General features: G+C 37.8%; 1 protein-coding gene across 3 annotated transcripts in view; it reads left to right on the forward strand.

The window, feature by feature from the left end:
• The window catches only part of FBXL7 (F-box and leucine rich repeat protein 7), a 195001-nt gene that overhangs the window by 48237 nt on the left and 128439 nt on the right, over positions 1-18325 (forward strand). For 2 of the 3 annotated variants that reach the window (XM_076330365.1, XM_076330364.1), the window contains exon 2: positions 5341-5535. The exons of the other annotated variant lie outside the window; for it this stretch is intronic. The gene's annotated coding sequence lies outside the window, so the exon portion shown is untranslated. The remainder of the gene's footprint in view (positions 1-5340; positions 5536-18325) is intronic. 3 annotated transcript variants of the gene reach the window in all.

Consider the following 18325-nt stretch of genomic DNA (forward strand, 5'->3'; position numbering starts at 1 on the left):
CTCACTTTGACAACAGCAGAAGTAGTCTCTTCCTCAGCCTGTGCTACTACTACTTTCCTACCAAGTTTTTTCTGCTGAGGAGTTACTACTGTGGATCAGTGTAATATAAATTGCCTTAATGTGGATTGCTGTATAATCTAGCAGATATTTTGAATGTCGTAACCAGGGAGCATAAGAGTTCCATGAAGGCAAGTGAAAGCAGAGGCATGGAAGTGGTGTTGGGGAAAACAGGGACTGTTGAAACCGGTGCTGTTACTGGAAGGCACATTTATCAACAGGTGTGTGTCTGGATTTTTTTTACTAACGCTTCCTCTTTTCCCCATGTACAGTAGACTTGTGCTGTAGGAGGATTCAGCTGAACAGAAAGACTCATACCTTCTGCAAGATGAGTAGAGTTCGGTGCTTACAAGACTGAATGCTTTTATACTGTTCAGTTATAGAGTAGTGTCTAGGGACCAGCTAAGAACAGAACCTGATTGTGTTAGATGCTGTACAAGCAGTGGCAGTTATGTTTTTTCGTTGGGGTGTTTACATAACATTTTATAACTGTTAGTTAAATTTACCTTTATAGCACTCCATGCTCTAGTATTTGCTTGCCTTGGTACAGTAGTACCTGCCCACCCCAGAGGCTGGTAAATGTATCTTGTTCTTCACCATGATACTGGTTTATCACAGGGACGGGAAGCTCCAGTTCTGCCCTCTTGCTTTAGCCCTGTATTGTAAATTCATAGCACTGTATGCTGTCCTATGAATGAGCCACGTGTTGTGTGTGGTGAGATGTATGTATCCTAGGTATGGAGTGGGAAGGACTATGAAAGATTGCAGGTGAACTTTTCTTCACCTTTGTTGACATGTGAAATGATCTTAATTGAACAAGTTGCAGACAGCTTCTTTGCATCCCTTGAATTTCTATTAGCAGCTGAATTCCTGAGTGCCCAGCTCTGTGAAGAGTGTAGAATTTGTGTTTGAAGCTGAAGGCCTTTCATGGCACCTGCTTTCCAGCTTTGCAAACAGACCTAATTCTTTCCAGTTCTGCACAGCATGTCTTCTCTTCTCTTTCTGTAAGACAGTTGACACAACGCTTGTTGAAGCTGAATCAATGAAATGCCTTGAAACAACTAGAAAGGAAATCTGTGGGACTGATTCATACAAGTTCTGTGGTACTCTACAGCAGAGAAGCAGTCATGTAAAGTACTGCTTAGGCAGGTATGGATTCCCAAGGACTGCAGAAAGGTGTCAAGCAGGACTCTTGCTTGAAAGAGCAAGCCATCTCAGGAAGTATCTGACAGTAGGTGTTATCTTGCCATCAGTTTGAAAAATCAAATGAACCACACTCTTCATCTTGTCTACTGCAACCATTACATTTGTCAAGTTTCAGTGCCTTGATGTTTCTCTAGATGATGGGTACAAGAAATGGGTAACACGCTGCTCGAAATGGCTTATGTGGTGTGCCAGTCCTAGACATGCTGTTAAGGCAACATCAGTTAAATCTCTTGATGGGAATGGGAGATGCGGTTACGGCCAAAATATGGTACCCTCCCTCACATTGTGGATGATGAGTATCTGTAGAGTTGTGGAAGGAGATTTTGTGTTTCAAAGAGACAAAATGCTTGTCATGCTATTAAATGTGCCTGGGTGAACTGCATATCCTCTACCAGTGAAGAACGGACAGTATGTGTTAGTATCCTTAGCCAAACCAGCTTCACTCAGTGATGCATTGGAGAGGTAACTACTGCCCTGTTTCTGTTGTGTAGAGGAATGCAGACAGTAGCTGACAGACCATGCAACTTCCTAAATTCAAACTTGAGGTACCAGTGATGCACTTGAGAGGGACGCAAAGGTGAGGCTGTACTGCTGCAGAAACTGAAGTCTGATCGCTTTCATTGTGGCTTTCACTATCTGTACTTCAGTGAAGGGCAGGTGGCAAAAAATAGATCTCTGGTCCTATCTGTAAATCACAGTATGCTGGAGGGACTGCTTGTTTGGCTACAGCTTGGCTCAGAAGGAAGCATAGTAGACTGTGGGTGTGCATGCACACTGATGCCTCCACACTGTCTCCTCTTCTGAGGATACAGTTTTCTTTGAATATACAGTCTTTACTTCTTTTCCAGTCTCAGACATTGTCTGCAATTCTTTACCCCATCAATCAATTACAGTTAGAAACTTGAGAATGCATGAATTTTTGCTACCCCCTGTTGCTCTTCTGGCAAGTGAAAGACTAAGTGGATTTTTGTGGGCCATTTAAATGCAATTTGCTAGACATAGTCTCAGCTGGAATATTATTGTCTAAAACTTGATTTAGAAGATCAGACTGAATGTTTTTGTATGGGATTACCTTGATCGGGGAGCTTTCTTCTAACACTTACCTGCAGAGCGTGGAATGTTATGTCCAGGCTGGATGCTTCATATTAACTTGACTGTTTCTCAAATTAAAAAATCAACACTGTTTGCACTTCATGTATATGGCTGTTAAGTGGTAATCCAGAGGCAGCTTTAAATTGGGAGCTTGTGTATGAGCTCCATGTATGAGTTCTAATTTATTTCTCAGTTTCTATAAAATCAGATTGAAGGATTAGGCCTGAAGCAAACCACTGTTTTAGCAGAGGGGCTCAGTGCTGAAATACCTATGAATATATCCTGTTAAATGCTTATATTTTGAATTTTGTGGAAATATAGTGTAATCAGCTGCTGTATTCTGCAGAACTTAAAATTATATCTGCTTTTAGTGATGTTGACTTTTAGGGACCTTCAAAAAGTAGGTATTTAACATTTTTGTGTGTGTTTGGTTTTGCTTCTGCAGTACTCTGAGAATTCTGGAGTCTGGCTTCCTCATATGGTGTTCATGTACCTTAAATATACTTAAAAAAGACCATGTTTGGAAAACAGACAAATTAAGAGAACACAGCTTTTCACCCATTAGCGCTGCGATGTATGTTTAGTATGCATCTCAACATACAGAGCTATTTCTTCTGAAGTTAGATGTGTACTAGAAAATTCCCCCATTCTCGTAGCTGTATCCTCCTTTCTGTTTTGTTTGGACTTTTTTGTGGTCCTGGTGGACTTGGTAGTGTTGCGTTAATGGTTGGACTTGATGATCTTAAGGGTCTTTTCCAACCTAAATGATTCTATGATTCTGGGAGAAGCAGGACCTATAGGCTGGCTGGAATAATTACATTCATTAGGAACCATTCCCTCCACTAAATCATTTTTGGGGGCAACTATGTGAAAATGTAGCGTTTTGCAAATATGTAATGCACTAATTACTCATGTAAGAGTGTTACTTTATACCCTGTGCAAGATGATACCTGGCTAAGGCTGAGCAGGCTACGTTGCTGTGGTCCTCAGCATCCTTTTGTGGTAGGTCCCTGCCACTGAAGCTTTTTGAAGTGGATTGTATATTAGTGAGTGCTGGTCTATGCTATGGAATTTCTGCTGTCTGTCATCTTCCCCTGGCACGTGATAAGTTCCAGAGAAAAGGATGGCTGTGAATGAGGAACGAGCCTTCTCTCAGTACAGGTTTTTATTCTGCTGAAGTCCTTGAAAAAAAACAACAAACAAACAAACAAAACCCCCCACAAAACAAAACCCCCCACAAAACAAAACCCCCCACAAAACGCCAAACAAAAACCAAAAACAAACCAAGGCAACAAAAAAAACCCAACTAAAATCAACCAAACAAACCCGACAAAAACCAAATACACCCTCCCCAAACCCCCCAAAACCAAACACCTCCCCCCCCCCCAAAAAAAACCAACAACCCCAAAACCAAAAAAAACCAAAAAACCTGGAGCTAAAAGTTACAGCTGGTGGCAAGTTTTATGAATTTAGGAGCTCTCAGTAGGACTTCTACTATTCTGAATATAGAAGTACAGGTATTCACTCAAGTTTTCTATGATTAAAGAAATATCAGCTACTCAAGTAGCTGAAACTGGATTTATATTGAGTTTTAGATGCAAAAAGCATAGTTGGATAAGCTTTTCTAAGAGAAGTTAGCCTCTATTTGTGTAATAATAGCAAAAGTCCTTCATGCATTTGCTGTACTCTTCTAATAATTTCTTAAGAAAATAACTTTCAAGTGACTTTCAAAACCACTGGAATTTGACTACTACTACTGCATCATTTTGTTCTACAAATTGTAAGTGAATTAATGTGTAAATAATATCTAATTGAGGAAAGTATGAATAGAGAGTGTCAGCCATACCATTCTTAATTTGATACTTGAGATATTAAAGTCATTTTAGAAGACTACGGTGAATAATAGAACAAGAAGCTACTTTGAAACATTTTTTATGAACTGTGGAAAGACAGCTTGAGCTTTATCAATATGTGAAATCTCTCAAAGCAGTCATTTTGTGCTCTTATTTTCTGTGTCTAAGAATGATAGATGCGTTTGTCCCTGGCTTTCATACTCAGCGATATAGAAAATTAGTGATATCTTGTCTCTCTATATAGAAAAAATTATTTTCCAGAAAAATTTGAGCTCTATATCAGAAAACATTTATCACTGCTATACATGGGAATATATTAAGTGACATTTCTTGAACACAGAAAGATTTATTTGGGTTGTGTGCCTTTCATTTCACCTCATAAGTGAGGAACAAAGTACACGTTATAGGATATTTTCAGGGAGGATGTCATGCTGTTAATTTCTCTTGGCTTCATAATCACATTCTTTCAAAAGGCTGTCTGTCTTCTGGATCTCTGAGTAATTCTTAATTCATTCAATGAATTCAAGAGGAGGGGTCCTTGCGTTGTGCACAATGATGGACACTATGGAAAAATTTGGAAAGTCCTTCGCTACTGAATGCTTTTAGTATTTAAAATGGTTCCTGATAGAGAATAAGCTCAGACTGAAATTCAGGTGAGTGCAATCCTGATCTTATTTCAGAGGGAAATAAAAATCTCAGAGAACCAGTTTGCAAATAGGCAACCCTTCTGTGTATTATGGTTCACATAATAAGGTAGGTAGGTATGTTTAATATACTGCAGTTCCATTGAAACTTTTGAGTGGTTTGTGTATCCTCTCAGGACATTAAGCTAACAAAGAGTTGTTGCAAAAGACTGCTGAAAAGAGATGCTGTTTTCCACCCAGCTTTTCTTGATGATCCTTTTGGCAGAAAGAGCTCTTTTGATCCCTTCCTACATCTGATACCTGTTAAATTCCTACTTTGGTTCTTTAGTATTTTTCCTTTCATTTTCTCTTTAACATTAGAAGCTTACTAATCCAATATCAGAAATGAAAACATATATATGTTCTTTCTGGATGCATGCAAGCATATATGTAATTCCTAATTCTTTTGAATTCTCTCCCTGTTTATCTCTGTCCTTGTGTCTTTGCAGCGTCTCTTACTGGGAATTTGGGCTCTTGGTTCTACTGTTGAGGTGCTGTCTAAGCAGACTTTCTGTGCACCAAACCAAGTCTGAATTTGATATGAATGCCTGAATTTGCCCCTGCTTACTTGGAACTGGGCTGAGATTCAGTTGGCTTTGAGTGAACTGTGGCTGTTTTGAGTTGGTAGTGAAACTGGAAACCAGGTAAGTTTCCTAGGGTTTTGTGTTACTTTTCTAGCAGTGGAGTCTTCTAGAAAAGTGAAATGTTGCATTACTCAATGTGCCAAAACAGAATCATTTGAAGCCAAAAAACTGGGGAAGTATAAGAGGGGGGTGGGAGGCGTGACAGTTAATAAATCCAAAACGATAAACACTTTGGCAGAATAAACAGAGCTAGTGATTTAAATTCCTTTAACCAACATATCTGAATGCATACGCAAATATAATCACCTTGAGCACTATGTGGAGGTACAAAGTAGTATAGAGGTTTTTCATAGGCAGTATTTTTTGTGTTTAACCACATCTTGTTATGGTTTTGCTATCTAATAGGCAGTGTTCCTGCAAAGCTGTTCTGCTAATTATAACAATACCACTGCAATCGGCATTTAAATCAGAGTTCAAATACAAGGCAAAAGTAGTTGGGACATTGGCAAAGTTAATGCTGCAAATTGAAACCTTACATTATTCTGGCTAATTTGTACTGAAATGCTATAGCCAAATGTTTAAAACGTGCTCAAACAATAATAGGAACAAATTGGAAAGGTACATAAAACTGCAGTCTTACTTGATCTGCTGCCTGAAATGTGAGACCTACCCAAGCAAATGCACTTACAGTATACTTAAAGAGAAATGATCCCAATTTAAAAACCTGGCATTGGCTTTTCCAAAGTAAGGGATGATGCTTGGTAGGAGTGATTACGGTTTATTCAATTACCTGTAAATCTGATTTTAAGGAATCCAAGATCCCAAATGTAATTCCTTCTGTAAAATGCTGTACCAAACTACTTGAATGCTGTTATCACAGGGAGGGTCTGACACTAAACTGTTCTTTGTCTGTTATTGCCAATGCTAGCCATTTGAAGTAGTTTCCTTCTCTGAAAAGTGAAGAATCATCTTAAAGTATCTGATGATTGCCCAACATTTGCTAGTCTAAAAACCATCTTTCTTGAATGCTAGACTGACTCCTAAGACTGCTTGAAGAATATATACAACCTGATAATGCATATTTAAATATGTCAGGCTTATCCATTTTCCAGTATTTATGAACTGACACTAGCAAGTTCCTCCAGATTAATTCTAGTACTTGATTGAAATAATGAAATAAAATTGGAACAGCAAGTTTTTGCCTTTAACTTGACAATCCCTGTTAAGATGCTGTAGTTTAAATTTGTTGCACAAAATATCCTGCCTTATTTTCCTGTATCTTATCTTTTTATGTCAGTTTGTCAAATGACAGTATAGTTTTTAAGAATGATACTGCCAACAGTGCCAAAACTAGCAGCATGCTTAAGAAATATCCGCTTAGAGTTGCTGACTCATTCTGTTCTTTTCTGGCTGTTGTACCGTAGTGCTTGCTACTGTGTTTTTCTCAAGTTACTGAAGTCTGGCATCTCCTTGTTTCTGCCAGCATTCCTCAGATTTCCCTTGAGAAGTATGTACTGAGATTGGCTGTTGAAAATGGCAATTCAAGAATGGATAATGGTAATTCTTACATTCTTGTTAATTCTGACTGCCGGATCATCATTGGTTTAGGCAGTTACAGTAGACTGGGCAGGAAATATTAGCAGAAGTTATAAGCATAAGTATAATCTGGTGATTAGCAGTCTATATATTCCTCTAGCCTTAACCAGCCACACTTCAACATATAACTTGTGTTGTGGTGTTGTGCCTGTTTAGCAACTGTCCATTGTGATATTTCCTTTCATATTTAAGGCTAGTTCCCATCTTGAACTGTGATGATGGGACGGGAGTTTGTATCTCTTGAACCTCAAAGTATAATTGCTGTTTTAATGGTTTAAAGAAAAGATTTTTTTTTCTGATACAGGAAAACAAGTGCTCATAACAGCCTATCAGCTATACTGAGCTAGGAGATTTCTACTCACCTACTCTGGCCTCTTGTGTGCACGTAGTTTTGCCAGAAGGCAGGCAGGATTTCTTTAGAGATGCATTGTAAATGCTTGTTTGCAAGACTTGGTACTCAGTTTAGATCAGCTAGTTTGAGTTACCGTCCAACAAAGTGAAGCATGGAGACTTTTCCATAGGCATGTAGCCTACCTGTGATGTGTTTATGCTGCCTTACAGATGTGAATGCATGAGTGGGAAGAAGCTTGATGACTTTGCTGTATGACTGTAACCTGTCATGCTGCTTGCAATGGCTTGGATATATGTCTCCATTGTAAATTATTATCAGGCTCATGATAGTGAAATCTCAAGTTTGTACTAGTGCCTAATCTAATCTATAGCACTTTTGTTTTTCCTTAACATGAAGTCCATTTCCATCTTGTATATCCAACAGAGTGAAATTTTACAGCACTATCAGGTATTCATTGTTTGTGGGAAGTCTTTTACTTGTTCATTATAGGTAAATAGTGCTAGGTGGGTATCTCTGAAAGACGGGCATTAATGTTAAGAGATCTCAAGGATGTGGGTAGTAGGAACAAATTCTTCTTCCCACCTGTGAAGTTTGTGATTTGCTTAATCTGAATATATTTATATGTTGATGTAGACATATGTAAATGTAGAATTATTTATTTATTTAACACCCCCCCCCCCCATTCCCCTGGCAAGATAAACGTTTGTAAGCCTTGCCAGGTTAGGTCTTTAGCTCCCATTTGAGCAATAAAAACTTTGTGTGGCACCTGAAACCTCAGAAACTGTAAACTCTGCAGAGCAGTTGTTTACCTGGCACAAGGAAGGACTTTTATAGTAGTTTTCCTTATAGAATAGAATAATAAATCTAAATGATAAAATCATAATTGGACTGTATTCAGTGGGCTCTAGCTTGGGAGACTGTTTACTTGGTCCTTCTTTATTGTGGGCTGAGATAAACCATTAGCTTGAACTCTGCTTTCTGAAATAATCTTGCTCTTTGACCCTTTTGCTTTTCTTTCACTTTGGAAACAAGACTCTAGTAACTTTTTGCAATCTGAGGCAAAATTACGGTCCAATCTGATTTTAGCAGTGAGTGTATTTTCTCTTTGTTCCAGTAGAGTTAACTTTCTCAAATTTCTTCTAATGCCCTTGTACCTCAGATTCAGTTGTACTACACATTTTTTGTCCAGCCTTGCATTTGTATTTGGAAGGCTTTTGCAATGTTAAGCATGTGAAGCTGATCAAGAAGCTGATGTGCCTGGTTTTAATGGGAGATTATGCTGGATCTGGCTAAAATTCCTAATATTCTGAATCTGCTTTGGCAGCTTCCAGTAAAAAGAACTGACATCAGTAGGTGTCAATTGGTGCTGTTTAATTTGTCAGACTATTTGACAAATGTATCTTTGGGGAAAAAATTCTTAAGGAACACTTGTTTTTCTTTCTGCTGATGTGGCATTGGATGAATGATTAATCTGCTTGTATCCTTCAATATTTAGTAAAGATCACTTCTGTCAGTGTCTAAGTAAGGAAGACAGACTCCTATAGCTTTTAATGAAATCTGAATATTTTGCTGGACTATGCTAAGAATGTTATCCCCAGTGAAATTGTATCTGAATCAAAATAACAGCAGTACCATTCAGTCACTGGGTTCAGATTTTACCAATCATATTAAGTAGCTCTTTGGAATTAAGGAGAATTGGTCTCTTCTCAGCTTGATGTGTTAACGCTTTCATATACTTTTAACTTTGTAAATGATTTTTGTTTAGAATGTGCATTTGTATATGGCCAAAAAAAGAAATGAACCCAAAACACACAGGAAATACTCACACACCCCCCTCGTATTTTCTGTGTTACTGTGATGATACCAGTCTTTTTAAAAATATTGTTCATAAGGAGAAGACTGGGAGGCTTCAAAAGCAGACGTGAGATTCTGTCATGAGAAACCTTGTCATGATTATCCATAGATGTCCATTTTGAATTAGCAGACAAATGCTGATGTGAACTGAAAAAACAAGGCTCGGAACTGATGTTATTTATCTCATGTCCTGATTTCTGTTATTGGTTACTCCAGTTCCGATTTGGACGGATGCCTAAAGGGGAAGTCCAAGGGTGTCCTCTTGAATTTGGTGATACACTAATAATTTGGGCATTAATTTAGCTTTATTATCCTTCATTCATGCTTTGACTCGGAACTTTAAGGGGTTCTATGCTGCTTAAATTTTGCACCTGCTAATTTCATAAAAATTGGAACATACAATATTAGAGCAACTCCTTATTTATCCCTGCTGGAGAGAAAGATCTTTTTTCATGCATCTTGGAAATAAGATGAGCATAGAAGGACAATATGCCATGAATTTGTTACTGTTTAACATTTGTGGGTTCTAAATTAGAGCAACCATGTTTAAATATGTAATATTCTGTGCTGTTTAGGAAGGAAGAATAATAAAACCATAACTAAACAGTAACTAAAATATTGGTCTGACTAAGGGGGGAAAAAAAAGGAATGTAGTTGGAAACTGCAAGCAGTAAAACTAGTTAGGTGAAAGAAACTGAAAAACAGATCATGTTAGCTGCAAAGTTATAAAAAAATGAGAATGTGATTAAAAGTATGAGTGACCAAACCTTTGTATCCTACTGTCTATTGCTCAATATGATATATTATGCTTATAAACTTAGCAGGCTCAGATATTGCTGAAAGGACAAAGTGTTTCCTTTGGGCCCCTTCATAGAAATCGTGTCTTTTTGTCTGAATGGTTAGCCAATTCAGGCCAGAGAAACAAGCATTTTGTAGTGGATGGTTTAGTTAACAGTAAATGTAATCTTGGTGAATCTCTGGAATTTGGTGGCTGCTGGGAAAACCGATGTATCATGTTACTTTGGTAACCAGATAGGCTTCCTTAATCCAAAAGATAACTCATAAACTCTCTGTGAAATTTACTGATTTTTATCTTGGGATTGTGACTGTGGTTCTAAAAAATAGTTAATGTATCAGTCCGAAAATGTTGCTTATTATCCTGGATTAAATTATGTTTTTACTCTCATTGAAATCCAAAAGTAAGTGTCACTTACGAATTTCAAGTCCTAACAGAGGCCACATTTCTTCAAAGCTTTGAAAAAGTTCAGTCAACATTTGAGGAAGTCGTGGAACCTTGCAGATATATCCCATCAAGAAGTTTCCTTGAAAATGGAAGTATTTGACTGCTTGAGCTGTTCTTGAAAGAACTCATTTGCACTGGAATAAGGGTCTTGCAGATTTAAAAATGCACCTATCTTCTTAAGTTGTTACTGGACTAAAATAACTCATCAAAAACTTAGTCCTTTGTTAAAGGGATATAGAAAAATAATATCCTTAGAGCTAGTAATAAACCATTACGTAAGGCCTCTACAAAAAGAAAATAGCTGAAACTTGAGTGAAAAATCTAAGGCATGTTTGTCAGCTCCTTTTAACCTCGGGACCAGCGTCATCTTTGATATGAAATGGAGTGCTGTCAATGATTACTGGTCTCCATTTATGTCCTGACACATTTCTCTATAGCAAGAAAAATGTGTGTATTTTAGGTGCTAAGGTGCTATTTGTGTGTTGGGTTTTTTATTTATTTGTGTTTGCATTCATTTGCTTGTGTCCAGGAAACTAAATTCGAGATTTGGATGAACTTCAACTCTCCCCATCTGTGCACGTACTGGAATTTTCAAGAAACTTGGCATGGGAGGATGCTCAAGTGAAAACATGTCGCCAGTCCTTACCTCTTTACACACTGTATTGCAGTAGTTTGCAGTGTGTGTGTTTACTCATTGGAAAAGCTAGAAAGTTTTTGTTACCTTGGTTGCTTCTTGAAAATTAAACAAGTAACATCAATTCTGTTCCGATTTTGCATATGTTTTAATATTAATGTGGTTCAAACATCAGCTGGAAGAATTTGTTTCTCCTTGGACAGTAATCTTCTTTTCACTTCTGACCCAGTTTTGTGGGCACTCTTGCCGTGGTCTGTGAATGACTTGCTCAGCTCAGAATTAGATCTTCTACTGGGCTTGGAAATTTTTAGGCTCCTGTGCTGTTTTATTGACATACTAGCTTAACTTCCTCATTTGTACATCGTGTCTGTGTTAAATTGGATCCAAATGAAGGACACTCCTGCCCCCAATTTGTCAGGGCATCCTACGCAGAACTCTGAAAGTGTGACATGATGCCTTTGCTCACTAAGTCAGATGCATTTGGGATGATTCATCTTAATGCGGATGTACAGATTATCTGAAGTTTTTGAAGCTTCAGGTGTCCTGGTCAGAGCCATTGCCATTTAACATCTGGAAGTATTAGAAAAATCAGCATTTTTTCTTTTTCCTCACAGAAAGAATTGTAGGCAGACAGAACAAGACCAGGGAAAACCAGGTGTTTAACTGTGTCGCACCATCTTGTAAATGCTGTCGTCTTACACAACCAGAGTAAGATAGTCTTCAGACACAAGTATTCAAACCACGAATCACTTAATGGCAAAGGTTTTAAAATAAATAAATAATAAAAAAATAAATTTATATATAGGTGTTGAAATACATGGTCTTAGTCTCAGTGTTTGACTGTTGCATGTTGTATCTTGGGCCTGGGTGAAATACTGTGTAGGAAACTTAAACACTGATTTGTAATGGTTTTTATTTCCTCCCCCGCGCTTTTTTTTAAGGGTGAACTTTTGACTGTGGTGTTGAATCTGATAACTCCCATTCTTTTGTGTCTAATTTTTGAACTTGAATGGAACAGTCATACTTAGCTCTGGTATTGAGCTTGTGACTGATGAGTCTGAATAGACTAGGATTTTTTTTTTTGCCATTTCTGCCACAAGTTAGTTTGGTTCCACATCATGGAAGTACCAAACTGAATTTTACTTTGGGGAGGGAAGGGAGTACTTAAACTAAACGCACTGAATTTAGACTGGGAAAAGGAAGCACTGATGACAAAAGATAGCAAAGGTAGTAAACAATAAGTTGAAAGTAAAGCTTCTGTGCTGTATAATACTAGAAAGGTAGATGTCGTTTCAGGTTTCATATGTAGGGGTAACACTGCTAAGCAGTGATAACAGACATTAAGGCAGATGTAGGCCGTTGCATTCCAGCCCTCGTGTTCCTTTACGGAAAGCTTCTGGTGGAAGCAACAACATAATCTTGATAAACTAATATAGAGGTCTAATAAAAAAAAAAACTTGCCAATTCTAGGTGGGTAGAAATCTGGAAATGCTAGAAGACTAGTACACTATTGAAACAACAATAGCTTGTTATGTTGGATAGTTTTGAATTTGTACACGCTGAAGAATCCTTATGTGCTGGGCTATCCTTGAAACAAGGTCAGTGTCAGGATGGTTGGATTGTTTTCCTCCAGGCAGTAATGGCTTTCTTCATACACTGGTTGGCGCTTATGATTGTAGCTATGTACCACTGAACTCAGCTGAGCAAATGCATTTCAGCCATGGAAAAACATCATGAATGAGCTAAAAAGAAAGTGCTTTCCATTGTGCATAGAACATATTTGCTTCAGTATTAGAATCTTAGAATCATGATTCTATGATTACATAGAATATTATATACATAGCATGTGTAATATGCTATTCTGTTAACTTCTTCATGAAGGACAACTGATGGAATAAAAGTTGAGAGTGAAATTTGTAATGTTTTAACAGAAGTTTATGTTGGAAATGGTACAGTTCAGAGTTTTAATTCCTACTTCTCTCGTTTGAAAAAAATCTTATAGAAAATACTTAATATTTTCTTTAATCTAGCATGGTGCTCAAACATGCAAGTCAGCCCAGCAAGATCCTTTTATTTCCGTCTGCTTTCCTGTGGCAACAATACCTCTTTGCATGGCCCTGGTTTTACCATTGCCCTGGCAAGCTTTGGAAGATACCATTAACCGATATACTAGAAAGCTGTTGGATGATGGAAAGGCCGTGGGTTTAAAGACCTGTATGCCTGCCGCCTCCTTCTCTGTCATGATCAAAGCTTGTTTTGCTGGGCACTGTGTTCCCTCGGTCACACGGATGATATCAGACCCCATCCCTCTTAAGTTCAGCTCCTGGACATGTCTTGCCATTCCTTATTCCTACACCAGTCTGCCACTTTCTGAGTGTGAGATGAGGCTGTCCTCACTGGCAGCTTGTTGTTTTCCTGAATATGCTGGCCAGGCTGAAATGATATACATCATATTACAGGCTGCTTGATGCCAAATTTTAGTCATATATATATACACATATACATATATATATATTGCTCAAGCTGCAAACCTCCAAAGCAAACACAGAGAGGAAATCAAAATTAAATTAATCCTCTCTAAGGATGTATAAAGTATGGCTGCACTGAGGTTTACAAGTTGAGGGTGAGAGGGACCATTGGTTGTGTGGGAGTCAGAAGCCACTGGTATGCACAACCCCTTTCTTACCGCATTGCTTGTGTGGGCTGGAGTTGCTTAGCACGAAGACATTAAGGTTTTTTTTAATGATAGCTAGACAAATGATTTTGCAAAACCATGGTTAACTATAGAACCATAGGGCATTCTTGGCAGTAGCAGGATAAACAGGACACATTTTAAACCCCTGAACTCATCCATTTCAGGTGTTGTTCATTTTCAAAGGTTTTCCCCCAGAACAACTCAAGATTAAGCTACTCAGTTACAGCTTTATTTCTCAAAACAATTTAACCAAACACTTAAATTATCCAACAGTTTAACTGCAACAGAAAAATGAGTCACCAGTTTCTCTAGAGCCCTCAGAGCTGTGCATTTGCTTCGTGTAATGTACTCGAAGCATCTTAACTGAGACTGAACAAAGCTCTGGAGTCTTCACTCCTTTTGGACATGGTATGAAGGTTAGGTTGTTGACCTGCTTTCTGTTGTTCTTGGTTGAGAGGACTGGTTTCAGGACAGTGCTTAGTTCTGTTGTACTGCGGCTTTCCTTCTTAATGCTGGGTTTGGGCTGGCCAGCAGGAGAAATCAGTGTTTCTTGAAGGCTGTGATGCCAGCTCTCTCTCAGCTGGCATGAGGGGCAGGGGTGTGAAGTAGTGGCTGACGGCTTTCTTGAAACACCTAATGGCTATACTTAGTCCATTTTCATGTGGAAAACATGGATGAAAAGAGTGAGTATTGCCTGCCAGAGACGAAAATTAAATGGAATGGCATGGCAGAACTTTGTGCAGTTGTAAAGTACACTGGAATGCTATTTCATCCAGAAATTTTTTTATTTTCTTTTTTTCTGGAGTTATAGGCTTTGGGTTTTGATAATCTCACCTGAAATGAAATGATATCCCATGTTGCATAGTTATTCAGAAAAAAATGCCTTAACAAGCAATGGCAGTCATAAAGTAATTAATTTACTTCCACAAGCAGAAAAACAGGCTTGATTGCTGAAGTGACAATCATGACTATTCTTCACCAAATATTGTGCACAGGAAGAAGGAAATAAAAACCTTGCCTGTTTTTTCTATAAGCTTAAAAGGGCTTCAGGATTGTAAACCTAATATAGAATGTCATCAGCAATCACCATGATCTACCTACTGTTTACTCTGAAGTTTATTAAATTATGAGGAGCAGTTAAATTGTTGTCTTGGATAGTTTAAATGTCTGGTTAAATTGTTTTGAGAAGTGAAGCTGTAACTGAGTAGCTTAATCTTGAGTTGTTCTGGGGGAAAAACTTTGAAAATGAACACACCTGAAGTAAATGAGTTCAGGGGTTGAAAATGTGCCCTGTTTATCCTGCTAAAACAGAGGAAAGCATCTGCTTGCAGTCTTGCAATATTATCTGTTACTGAGACTTTGCTAGTACTCCCTGTTGCTCAAGATGAGACTTGCAGATAGTAGTAAAGCTTTTCCAGAAGAGCTCCTGTGGTGGGAAGTTACCGGTATGTTGTCCTGCTGCAAATTATCTGTCCATCTTTTGTAAGCTTAATCTTTGTACAAATCCTGTATGATTAATTTCTACTGATAGGCAAACCATTTTCCATGGCTTCCCTGCTAAATATGTCAATTTAGGTTACTGGTGGAACTCAGATGTCATTAATCAAGCACATAGTGTAGACCTAGAAAGGAGAGTGTAAGAATTACTGTCTATACTTCTTGATGGATATACAAGGACTGACTGCTTGCCAAAACGGTTAACAGAGTTGAAGTAATGTACTGTGAATGTCAACTTGTTGATCTGCAGACCTCAAAAACTTTTCCATGGAGTAGAGAGTCCAATCGTGAACTTAAGCTTGCTGACAATAGGCTTGCTTTTTTTTGGTAACATTGATAGTAAAAGTTCTGAACCCTCAGGTAGAAACTTCTGATGTAATGCGATCTCTGCTGAAAAAGGAGCTGTTCTGGGGAGAATGTCTTAGAACCTGTCCCTTGAAGCTGTCCCTTGAAGCTGTCATTTATCATTTCAGTCCGTTTCCTCATCCACGCATGAAGCAGGGCAGCTATCTGCCATCAAAGGCAAACTTTAACAAGGTGTAAAAAGGTGGGGTTTTTTTGTTTGTTTAAATGGTGAATGTTAAGTTATGATCTTAATGACTTGCTTAACTATACTTTGTTTTCTCCTATATGTAATAAACTTGTTCCTAATTTGAATAAACAGGTATTAAGTATCCATCAGTTTGATACTCAGTGACTGATTCAAGTTAAGGCTCTGACTTAAATTGTATCATGTAACAAAAGCTTGGAGCACAAGACTGACTTAGAGCGTGTGCTCTACTTGATAGTTAGCTATGTAGCACAGCAGAAAATACAGTAGGAAGGGTGGCATGTATCTTACATCGAGTGTTTTTAAGTACTACTGCATTTGGCAAATTTGCTTTGGGAACTGCGTGATCGTAAGAATACAGTTTCTTCCTTAAAGGTCTGTAAACTACACCATTAAAATTACTGCAAGATGCGTTCACTAATGGAAAATTTTTAAGATTAAAAATGTCATGCCAGTGGGCAACGCTTTCTCATCGCTTTTGTATTCTTGCTCTTGCCATGTTGTAGATATAAGTGTCTGCCAAACTAGACTGGTTTGTAGAAGTCAAATGCATTTACTTCCTGGTAAAAAGGAATTGTGTAGTTGTAGGTAGTTTATTTTTCATAATCAATTAACTTAATTAAAACTGATCATAGCTTGGTTGCGGTTTACTGAAATGTCTGAGAATAAAATGGAATTTCATCAAAGTTAAATTCTAAAATAAAATAAGGATTCTGCTTTGATTTTTCAAGTTCAATAAATGACAGTGGTTAACCAATTAATATTTAATTTTTTTCTTTTTTCTCTGAGCTGTTACAAAAGTTCTTCTGCAATTGGAAAGGTCTTCTCATATAAATAGATACCCAAGTGTGCATATGTGGTAATTGTTTCCTGGTAGCATCTAAAGCAAGCATTGGTATTGTAAAAAAGAAACTTCCCTTGAAAGATGGTGTAAAATGAAGTGTAGCTTTTTAATCACTGCAGCTTTTGCTTGAAATGCAGAGTAATTTTATATTCCCATTAGTGGATGTATGCTGGATATATGGTATATATTTATTTATAGCATATAAATAAAATTGCTATAAATATGTATTAAAAAAAGTACATGACTGGAAGCTCTTCAGTCTTACAAGAAATGCTAGCAACTATCCATTTTAGACAGTTGTAGTAAAGCCCTTAAACTATGGAAAATAAGCATGTTTCCCTTTTCTAGCTTAACTGAAAATTATTCAGAGATACTATTTTTGTATGATGACTTTTTTCACAAAAATAGGTTTTCATAGTTAGCTAACATTGTCTTATGTCAAGTAGCATGGCTTGAAAAATAGTCTTTTGAATCTTCAGATTTCAAATGTGGTTTTTTTCCCCCGTCTACCTTCCACTTTTGTCCTGCATACATAAAACTATAGTGAGAAAACTGTTAACAGTATTGAATTGCATTACCTTTTCCTCTTTTTCTCCCTGTCTTATTTTAGAGGCCAACTTAATGCTCCATCTAGGTAGACTTGATAAATGGAATTGTTCCAAGTCTTGTGTGTGAAAACAAGGCAAGGATAGACTAGAAGACTTGAAAATCTGCCAAAACAAACTTGAGTGGAATAGCTTAGTTCATCCGGTGCTGCACTTTCTAACACCATGGGGCTTTTTAAAGGTATTTCCGTTCTCAGATATATGTGGTCCATCGGGTGTCGCAAGAGGCAAGCGCCTTTGTAATGAATGAAGTCCGTGTCCTGCAGCACTTAGGTGGGATTTCAGTCATCTTGGTGAGGAAGAAGGGACTGAGCTAGGCCCAGCCATACTGTTTGACACCATAGAAGCTTGTGGTATTTAAAGTAAAAACTGCTATTATGTATATAGGTGGCAACAAGTAGTACAGGGTCTTAAGAAGGCAAGCTGGTGTAAATGAAGTTCTTTTAGAATTCTTTCAAGTTGGCATTTCAAATGCCTTCCTCCAGCTTGCAAAGCACTGAAGTAGAATATATGAGCTTCTCTCTAGATTGAATTTGAAGTACTTTGCATTTTAAGCTGTGTATTTACTTTTAAGAAGCATCTTGGTAGTTGATTTGAGGGTTTATGAGTGTATTTCATTAGAGGTGTAATGATTAGAGTAAGTTCAAGGGACAACAATAACGAACAGAAGTCCAGAAAACCTGACCTATAAGGGAGATTGCTGAAAGATCTGTATTTCCTTAGTCTAGGATAAGGTTGGGAAGGGAAAAGGAGGTAAGCGTGTCGTTTGAATACAGAAAAATTTACTACAAAGGAGAAAGGATTAAGATCTTGTCCATGCCTGCTATGGATGCAAGAATTAGTTTTTAATATTAGATCAAACTTTTCTATGTGCATTGAACTAGACTGTGGTAAATTCTGGTGTCTCTGCTGAGACGTGAAGGAAAGAACCATTGGCCTAGATATTTGTAGGACTTCTATTTCACAGCAGTGTTAGCTGT

Source organism: Aptenodytes patagonicus, chromosome 2 (genome assembly GCF_965638725.1).
Source record: "Aptenodytes patagonicus chromosome 2, bAptPat1.pri.cur, whole genome shotgun sequence".
Taxonomy (NCBI): domain Eukaryota; kingdom Metazoa; phylum Chordata; class Aves; order Sphenisciformes; family Spheniscidae; genus Aptenodytes; species Aptenodytes patagonicus.